This window comes from Cervus canadensis, chromosome 3, assembly GCF_019320065.1.
Source record: "Cervus canadensis isolate Bull #8, Minnesota chromosome 3, ASM1932006v1, whole genome shotgun sequence".
In the NCBI taxonomy this organism is placed as follows: Eukaryota; Metazoa; Chordata; class Mammalia; order Artiodactyla; family Cervidae; genus Cervus; species Cervus canadensis.
In genome coordinates, this window is record NC_057388.1 from 6,986,963 (window position 1) to 6,997,125 (window position 10,163).

The following is a 10,163-nucleotide window of genomic DNA, read 5'->3' on the forward strand; positions in this document are numbered from 1 at the left end:
ATGCTGTTGAATTACCTATCGAGCATGCCAGGTCCTCATGAGCAAATTTGTGACTGAAAATCATGGAGGCAGATTTAACTTTCTGTTTCTCTTGGTAGAGGAGAGCAGACAGTTAGGGCTGAGGGTGAGTGGCAGACAACAATAGCTTTGTTAACCTGACTCTGTAGATTAGATGATCATTGCCTGAAATACAAACGTCTGGTTGGCTTTAAGAAAATGCCTTTTTCTCATTTCACTCCTCAGCTTTCTCTCCCCATTTAAATGGTAATTATACATTTATAATGCATTGCAAATATGTCCAGTTTTCCTCAGAATCCTCTAGAAGCTCTGGAAACTAGTGTTTCATAATGAAGGTTACTATAACTCCACTCTTTTGGAGTTATTCTTTGCTTGGGAAGATCTTGGTTCCATTGATTTTCTTCTACTTTCACTTGCCCACTGTTTACCCCCAAAACCAATAGGATATTTCCGGTCAAATAGTGAGCACTGGCAAAAGTGAATAATGATATTTAAGTCATGTAACTTTAAATAATATCTTCTAAGTATCTTTTAATTAACTTGGAAGCTGCTGCATATTAACTTGGTATTATTGCTTTCCCATAAATAAGTCAGACTAATTTCCAGTAAAATCACCCTCCCCTCAAGTTTTTCCTTTTTTAACATTGTATTCTTACAAACTCTTAAATAAATCTAGTGGTTGACGCTGATCCTGCATCTTTCCTTTCCCCCTTCTTCTCTCTGTGCCTGGCATTTAGTTCAAGATCTATTTTGGTATTCATTGTCAGTGCCTATTGTTTAGGTTTAGCATTTTATCTTGACCTTCCAAATAACTTGAATATAATAGAAATACAGCACAACCTAATGATCTGGTGAAATTAATAATGACAAATACTAAGTGTAAATCTCTGAACATACTCCTGACCTGATATTTACTTACTATTTTTTCTATCGATATGAGTATATAGTGATACTTTCTGTCAAAAGGGTGTCTAAATCATTTTATATCAATAACTTTTTCTGACATCAGTGTCATTTTTATGTAAATTTCTATCAAATTCTTTGGGGAACAAGCATTTTTCTGCCAAGTTATTTATAATAGGCAGGATTAATTGTTGATATATAAAGTTAAAAGTTGATAAAATATAATGCAGGGATTAACTTTTTTCTATTCAATATAAATGTATATAGAGATACCTTCTGTCAAAAGGGTATCTAAATGAAACAGAACAACCTAAATGAGACTCTGAGGAATTTTTAAAAATTAGTGAAGGCAGTAACATTTTTCTAAAGGGATCCTCCTAAAATGTGACAAGCCTTTTGGGAAGATGGGCGAGTTCAGGGGTCAGATTTACAAGATGTGTCTGGAATTTATTCACTGTAAGATCTCAGGTAAATTGCTGAATATCTCTGAGCCTTGATTTCTTCATGCATATAGGAATAATGGGCTTCCCCAGTGACTCAGCAGTAAAGAATCTGCCTGTAATGCAGGAGATGCAGGTTCGATCCCTGGGTTGGGAAGATCCCCTGAGGGAATGCATGGCAACCCACTCCAGTATTCTTGCCTGGAGAGTCCAATGGACAGAGGAGCCTGGCAGACTACAGTCCACAGGATTGCAAAGAGTTGGATACGACTGAAGCAAAGTTCAGTTGCTCAGTCGTGTCCAACTCTTTGCGACCCCATGGACTGCAGCACTCCAGGCTTTCCTGTCCATCACCAACTTCCGGAGCTTGCTCAAACTCATGTCCATTGAGTCGGTGATACCATCCTCTGTTGTCCCCTTCTCCTGCCTTCAGTCATTCCCAGCATCAGGGATGCTTTTCAAATGAATCTGTTCTTCACATCAGGTGGCCAAAGTACTGGAGTTTCAGCTTCAGCATCAGTCCTTCCAATGCATATTCAGGGCTGATTTCCTTTAGGATAAGAACAGTAATAACTACTTTGCAAGGAAATTGAGGGAAAGTGTAGGAGAAGTTATTAGAATATAATATATAGTCAGTAAGTGGTAGCTCCTGGGCAAGGGAAGGAGCCTGGCAAGATACTACCATGAAGTAGAGTCTAGTCCCTGAACCAGCAAGATCCTAGATTCTCATCTCGGCCCAACACTTTTGGGCTGTTTGCTTGCATGCTCCGTCATGTCCGACCCTTTGTGACCCTTTGGACTGTAGCTCACCAAGCTCTTCTCTCCATGGGATTTTCAGGCAGAAATACTGGAGTGGGTTGCCATTTTGTCCTCCAGGGGATCTTCCTGACCCAGGGATTGAACCCACATCTCCTGTCTCCTGTGTCTCCTGCCCTGAAGGCAGATTCTTTACCCACTGAGCCATTGGAGAAGTCTTTTGAGCTGTTTAATGCTAAGCAAATTACTTATTTTTTGGTGTTACTTTGGTCTTTATTGTAGATTTTACTATAGAGTAATAAAAACTGGATAATTAGAGAGACTGATTATAAAGATTTTAATATATGATTAAAAACCCAACTTGAATCAGCCATAGGTAAAAACCCAATTAGATGATGAAATATTAGTAGTAGTAACTAAAAACAATTCTAACACCCAAATGTTTACAGTGCTTGTTTTGCAGTGATGGGATTTAGAACAATTTTACTTTTTTACATTTTCTAAATTTCCTCAAAAAATATTTATTATTTCATAATAAAAAATGAAGTATACTTCAAAAATTGTAATGAAACTCTCATAAATTTAAATTTATGAATTTTAAAGTTGAATTAGATTCTTTGCTTGCTTGTTAAGCAAATTATTTAAATACTAAGTCATTCTACAGGAAAGGGAAATAGCAATACTAAAATTGTTGTGACAAGTAATTTTTGTAGTGCCTGGCATATAGTAGATACTCAATAAATGGTTCTGTTATTGCCTATTATGACCCTGTAGGTCTGTAGGCACTATAGAAACATATGGAGGAAGCTTACAGGTTACCTTTAGACACTGAAAATCTTTTGAGGAGGACAAGTTCTTAAGATATACAAGTTTAAGTTTAGGTAGTACAAATAGTAGTATAGTCAAGTTCCACAACAGGGGTCCATAGGTGCCCCAGAGTTGAGTTAAAGTCTAGGTAGCTCATATTTGTAGGGGTCACGTCAGTCAGTCCTTCATGGCAACAATCATGGCAGCTCCGTTGAGTTTGAAGAGTGGCCAGAATTTATCGACAGGCAGAGATTAGAGCTGCTAGGGGAGACAGTGTGGGGGAAAGAAAGCAGAAGGATTGATGAAAGCCATGAAGGTGGAAAAGCACAATTATACATGAGTAAAATAGTAAGCAAATTCTACTGTTTCTTTAAGGTAGAAGGAACAGGGAAGAGGCATAAATCACCGCTGACGGTTGCTGGGCACTTGTTGCCCGACACTGCCCTGAGGGCTGTGATTCACTGAATTCTCACAACAGCCCCACGAGAAAAGTCTTAGTGCTTGCTCCACTGAATGTATAAGGGAATAGAAGCTTAGCAGTGCCTATGCGTGAAACAGAAAATGGCGTCCCTTCTCCTGAGCCGGTAGAAGCCCTGTTGTGAGACGCAGCTTGGTGAGTGGTGGGCTGCACTTCCGCCCCTGCTCACGCCTCCCCCTCAGTCGCTCAGGACGCCTCACCTATACTGGTGCGTGCAGCTTCCTGCGTGGTGTCCCAAGGCGGGGCACTCCGGAGCTAGGGGCTGAGCTTTTAATCGCGATACTACATCATGAGAAAGGCCTTTTTAATCACGGTACTACATCATGAGAAAGGTCCTTTTTCCTGGAGAACCTTGAAATCCCCACTAAGGAATTTAAGCTTTATTTTTAAAGTAAAAGGAGATACTGACTTTATTTTGAAGAAATGTAGCAGCACGCTTTGGCAAAGGTGAAGAATAGCAATCACATTTGTAAGGAAATATATCTTGATAGTATCATTTAGGGGAGCAGGACAGGAGATGGGATGAATGGATGATTTAGAGAGGGGAGATTGAGGCAGGAAGACAATGTAGGAGAGTGCCAGTCATTCAGGTGGGCACAGCTGACAGCACGAAATTGGGAGGAGACTTGAATGACATTTTAGATTAGAATTCACAAACCTTCTTGATCATTTTGGGCTTCCCTGGTGGCCCAGATGGTAAAGAATCCACCTGCAGTGCAGGAGACCTGTGTTCAATCCCTGGGTTGGGAAGATCCCCTGGAGAAGGGAATGGCTACCCACTCCAGTATTCTTGCCTGGGAAATTCCATGGACAGAGGAGCCTGGTGGGCTACAGTCCACGGGGTAACAGAGTCGGACACAGTTGAGCAACTGAGCATAGGAGGAACTCAGACTTCAAAGAGTATCATCACTGCCATGCATAATACCTAAAATTCCGCCACAGAAGATTAATTTACATTCCCAGGTGGCTCAGTGGTAAAGAATCCACGTGTGGGGAAATCCACGTGTGGGGAACCCAACAGATGCGGGCTCAATCCCTGGGTCAGGAAGATCCCCTGGAGGAGGAAATGACAGGCCACTCCAGTATTCTTGCCTGGGAAATCCCATGGACAGAGGAGCCTGGTGGGCTACAGTGCATGGGGTCACAAACAGTTGAACATGACTTAGTGACTAAACAACAAAAAACCAACAAAGTATTGTTGAAATACTAAAGTTCTGTAAACATCAGATCCTAGTTTATCATATACATCAATTTTTTTAAGAATGCAAATGATTTTGTAGCACAATTTTCCAATGAGGCTTGTAAAATGAAGACTGAGTATGAGGCACTCTAGAATGAATGAATGAAGACAAATTATATGCATTCAATAGGATAAATAAGGGAGAATCACCCCACACCTTCAACTCAGTTGGTTCCTAATACAAGCATTAGGGGTGCGTGTGTGTGTGTGTGTGTGTGTGTGTGTGTGTGTGTTGTTCGGGACTTTAGATAAATGTTCTGATGGGAGAGTGGTGGGAATATGTGAAGAAATTGAAAATGATTTCTTTTTACAGAAAGTGGAAGAAGAGTTATTTAAATTTCTCCAGTCAAGAACTTTGATTATAGAAAGCCATAGCTAGGGAACATAAAAAAACTGATGCTAAGTTGGATTATTCACTGAGGAGAATTCATAGTAAGTACATTAATAAAATTTTAGATGAGACTCTTCACTGTTCTATGTAAATAACTGTTGCAAAGAGGCTTTTATTCTATAAGTATTCTTTATCATAGAAATTTACTGTTCTTAGTCTTGAAAAAGTTGTCCATAAACACTTTTGGAAAATGTCAATGTAATTTAAATACCTATTGGAATTAATTTTTAAAATAATTTTGCCTTATGGAATTCTAGAGCTCTAGCCCTTTGTATTAATATTTCTTCTAACATATCTGCTGTATTATATAAATTTACACAAATCATTTCATCTCTGTGTCAGAATAGAACTCCATAAGGCAAGCGCAGTATGTTATTGTTGACATCTCTATGTGCAATGCCTCTCCCTGGTGTCTCTGACTTTTCTCCTTGTCCACTGACATTTTCAAGAGTTAGCTTTTATAACCCCACTGATGAAGGTGTAAGACAAGGGTTGTTGTTGTTTAGTCGCTAAGTCGTGTCCAATCCTTTTGCAATCCCATGGACTGTAGCCCACCAGGCTCCTCTGTCCACGAGATTTCCCAGGCAAGAATACGGCAATGGTTTCCATTTCCTTCTCCAGGGGATCTTCCCGACCCAGGGATCGAATCTGCATCTCCTGCATTGCAGGTGGATTCTATACTGCTGAGCCGCCAAGGAATCCCATAAGACAAGGGTACAAGCCATCAAAAAACTTAAAATCCAGTTGATGAGAGAATAGTTACTAGAAATAGGGATTGAACAAGGGAGTAACTAATAACTTACAGAATAGGTCCACAGTAATTGATATTTTAAAACGTTGATTTCATTTTCATTCTTCCTTTAGCCACAGGTAAATTCCCTGGTGGCTCAGACGGTAAAGCATCTGCCTGCAATAAGGAAGACCCAGGTTCAATCCCTGGGTTGGGAAGATCCCCTGGAGAAGGAAATGGAAACCCACTCCAGTACTCTTGCCTGGAAAATCCCATGGATGGAGGAGCCTGGTGGGCTACAGTCCATGTGGTCGCAAAGAATCAGACAGGACTGAGCAACTTCACTTTCACTTCCAAATTCTCAATGATGTAGGCAAAGACATACATGACTGGGTTCAAAAGATGGCACAACATGTAGTAACTCTCCTATTACTACTTCCTGTGCCCATTTGCGGTCTCTTTCCCTGTATTTTTGTTCTCACTGAATTTTTTTTTCTGATGTGGACCTCTTACACCAAGTCCTCATATTCATTTGTCAAAACGCTTTTTTTTTTTTTTCAAATCTTGTCTTAAATGCCACCTTGAAACACAGTTTCCTGGCCTCCCTTAAGCAACTGTAACCTCTTCTCTTTGCATTTGCAGATCACTTTCCTTTCCCCTCTCTGTGTTTTGTTGGATAGAATACAGAATTTCAGCTTTATCACAGTTTGTGACATCTGGAGCACATGTTAACCTCTGTCTGTCCCGGCTGCCTCATCTTTCAAATAGGGATAAAACTAGTTGTTTTTTACCTAGTTATGGGGACATAACGTGACATCACAGGTAAAATACTTCTAACATGTAATGAATATTCAGTAAATAATGGCTATATGGCTGCACCTTACAGTTCCTGGCGTATATTAATAATAGGTATCTGTGTTGCCTTGAATAATAATGATATTTGAGTAAATCATGAGTTAATTTTGCTCTGAGTCCAATAAGAACAAAGGGAGTTAGAAGAAGATCAGGAGAGGATGGATTTGATCGAATAAGCATTTATTGCATTTTGCTTTGTGGCCAGTCACTGGGCATACCATGTAAACAAGACAGACAACATCAGGGAAAATGGGGGCTGTTGGTTAAAGGGTACAAACTTCCAGTTGCAACAATAAGTTCTGATGATCTGATGTACAGCATGGTGATTATAGTTAATAATATCACATTATATACTGGAAAGTTACAAAGAGAGTAAATCTGCAATGTTCTTGCCCCAAGAAAAGAAATGATGTTTATGCGAGGTGATGGATGTAATAGCTAGGGTCATCATTTTGCAATATATAAGAGTATCAAATCAATGCATTGTATACCTTAAAGTTATGCAATGTTTTATATCAATAATATCTCAATAAAGCAGGGAAAAAAAAAAAACCATGGTCTCAGGATAAGTACAAAAGAAGTGAGGAGCAAAGGAAAATAATTAAAAAATTGTGACACTGCTGGAAAGAACAAAAGGACTGAAATTGGGGGAAATTAAGGTGGTGAATGTACTTGAGATAAATAGCAAAGGCACCAGAGGAGTGGAGTTTAAACAGGGACCCAGACATGATGAGGAGCAGTGTGCATAGGAGGAACATCCCAGGTGGAGACTCCAGAGTGAGCCAGGGCTTGGGGTTTTGGAGAAACTGAAGTTCAGTGTGGTTGGAGTGAGCAAGGGTTAAGCTGGAAACATAGGAAGGGATCAGATTATGTGGGATTTATAGGGTATGGACCTAACAGAAGCAGAAGATATCAAGAAGAGGTGGCAAGAATACACAGAAGAACTATACAAAGAAGATTTTCATGATCTAGATAACTACGATGGTGTGATTGCTCACCTAGAACCAGACATCCTGGAATGCAAAGTCAAGTGGGTCTTAGGAAGCATCACTACGAACAGTGGTAGTGGAGGTGATGGAATTCCAGTTGAGCTATTTCAAATCATAAAAGACGAGGCTGTGAAAGTGCTGCACTCAATATGTCAGCAAATTTGGAAAACTCAGCAGTGGCCACAGGACTGGAAAAGGTCAGTTTTCATTCCAATCCCAAAGAAAGGCAATGCCAAAGAATGCTCAAACTACTGCACAATTGCACTCATCTCACAGGCTAGCAAGCAGAGAAGGCAATGGCACCCCACTGCAGTAGTCTTGCCTGGAAAAATCCCATGGACGGAGCCTGGTAGGCTGCCGTCCATGGGGTCGCACAGAGTTGGACACAACTGAAGTGACTTAGCAGCAGCAGCAGTAGCACAGGCTATCAAAGTAATGCTCAAAATTCTCCAAGCCAGGCTTTAACCATGAACTTCCAGATGTTCAAACTGGATTTAGAAAAGGCAGAGGAAACAGAGATCAAAATTCCAACCTCTGTTGAATCATCAAAAAAGCAAAAGAGTTCCAGAAAAACATCTACCTCTGCTTTATTGACTATGCCAAAGCCTTTGACTGTGTGGATCACAACAAACTGGAAAATTCTAAAAGAGATGGGCATACCGGATCACCTGACCTGCCTCCTGAGAAATCTGTATACAGGTCAGGAAGCAACAGTTAGAACTGGACGTAGAACAACAGACTGATTCCAAATCGGGAAGGAGTACATTAAGGCTGTATATTGTCAGCCTACTTATTTAATTTATATGCAGAGTACATCATGAGAAATGCTGGGCTGGATGAAGCACAAGCTGGAATCAAGGTTGCCAGGAGAAATATCAATAACCTCAGATATGGAGATACACCACCCTTATGGCAGAAAGCGAAAAAGAGCTAAAGAGCCTCTTGATGAAAGTGAAAGAGGAGAGTGAAAGAGTTGGCTTAAAACTCAACATTCAGAAATCTAAGATCGTGGCATCTGGTCCCATCACTTCATGGCAAATGGATGGGGAAACAATGGAAACAGTGAGAGACTTTATTTTGGGGGGCTCCAAAATCACTGCAGATGGTGACTGCAGCCATGAAATTTAAAGACGCTTGCTCCTTGGAACAAAAGTTATGACCAACCTAGACAACATATTAAAAAGCAGAGACATTACTTTGCCAACAAAGGTCCATCTAGTCAAAGCTATGGTTTTTCCAGCAGTCATGTACAGACTAAGAGTTGGACTATGAAGTAAGCTGAGTGCTGAAAAATGGATGCTTTTGAACTGTGGTGTTGGAGAAGACTTTTGAGAGTCCCTTGGATTGCAAGGGGACCCAACCAGTCCATCCTAAAGGAAATCAGTCCTGAGTATTCATTGGAAGGACTGATGCTGAAGCTGAAACTCCAATACTTTGGCCACCTGATGCAAAGAACTGACTAATTTGGGAAAGACCCTGGTGCTGGGAAAGATTGAAGGCAGGAGGAGAAGGGGACGACAGAAGATGAGATGGTTGGATGGCATTACCGACTTGATGGACATGAGTTTGAGTAAACTCTGGGAGTTGGTGATGGACAGGGAGGCCTGGCGTGCTGCAGTCCATGGGGTCGCAAAGAGTCAGACACGACTGAAAGACTGAACTGAACTGAACTGAAGAGCTTCCCAGGTGGCGTTACTAGTAAAGAACCTGTCTGCCATTGCAGGAGATATTAGAGACACAGGTTCAATCCCTAGGTCTGGAAGATCCCCTGGAGGAGTGCATGGCAACTCACTCCAGTATTCTTACCTGAAAAATCCCATGGACCCAGGAGCCTGGCTGGCTACAGTCCATGAGGTTGCAAAGAGTTGGACACAACTGAAGCGACTTAGCAGCAGCAGCAGCTTAGGTCATTAAAAGGAGTTTGGGTTGTGTTAGACCTGACTGAGAGGATCAGATTTTCAGCTGACTTTGTTGTTGTTTAGTCACTCAGTTGTGTCCAACTCTTTGCAGCCCCATGGACTGTAGCCTGCCTCCTCTGTCCATGGGACTTTCCAGACAAGAATACTGGAGTGGCCTGCCACTTCCTCCTCCAGTCAACTGTCTTTAAGACTATGTAAAATGTAGAGAAATGTTTGGGATTAGGCGTTTGAGATGGACAAGCAAAGCCATGGGGTTGTGAGAAAGAATGGTGTCAGAGGAGATGAAATAATCAGAAGTGGAGGAGTTGCACTGGGGCTTATGAGAAGCCATTCTCTTTTGGAGGCTATCAGTCTATAGAGCAGCTGCTGCCTTACAATAATGGACTGGACAGGATTTTTATCACCGCAGATGAAAAGTCGAGTTGACATGGTAACCTTTTGGAATAGATGGTTTCTTTTCTGCCAAGTCGAACCTTTTCTGGGAATATTTGTGCTGAGTGAGCTCCCTGACCTTGGAGTAGGGTGGATGAATGCTATCCTTCATGAACATTCAACCCTTTTCCTTTCATGTCAGCAGAAGGAAATAAATCACGTATGTTAGTTTGAGTAATTGAAGAAGCTTTTCGTTTCCAATTTA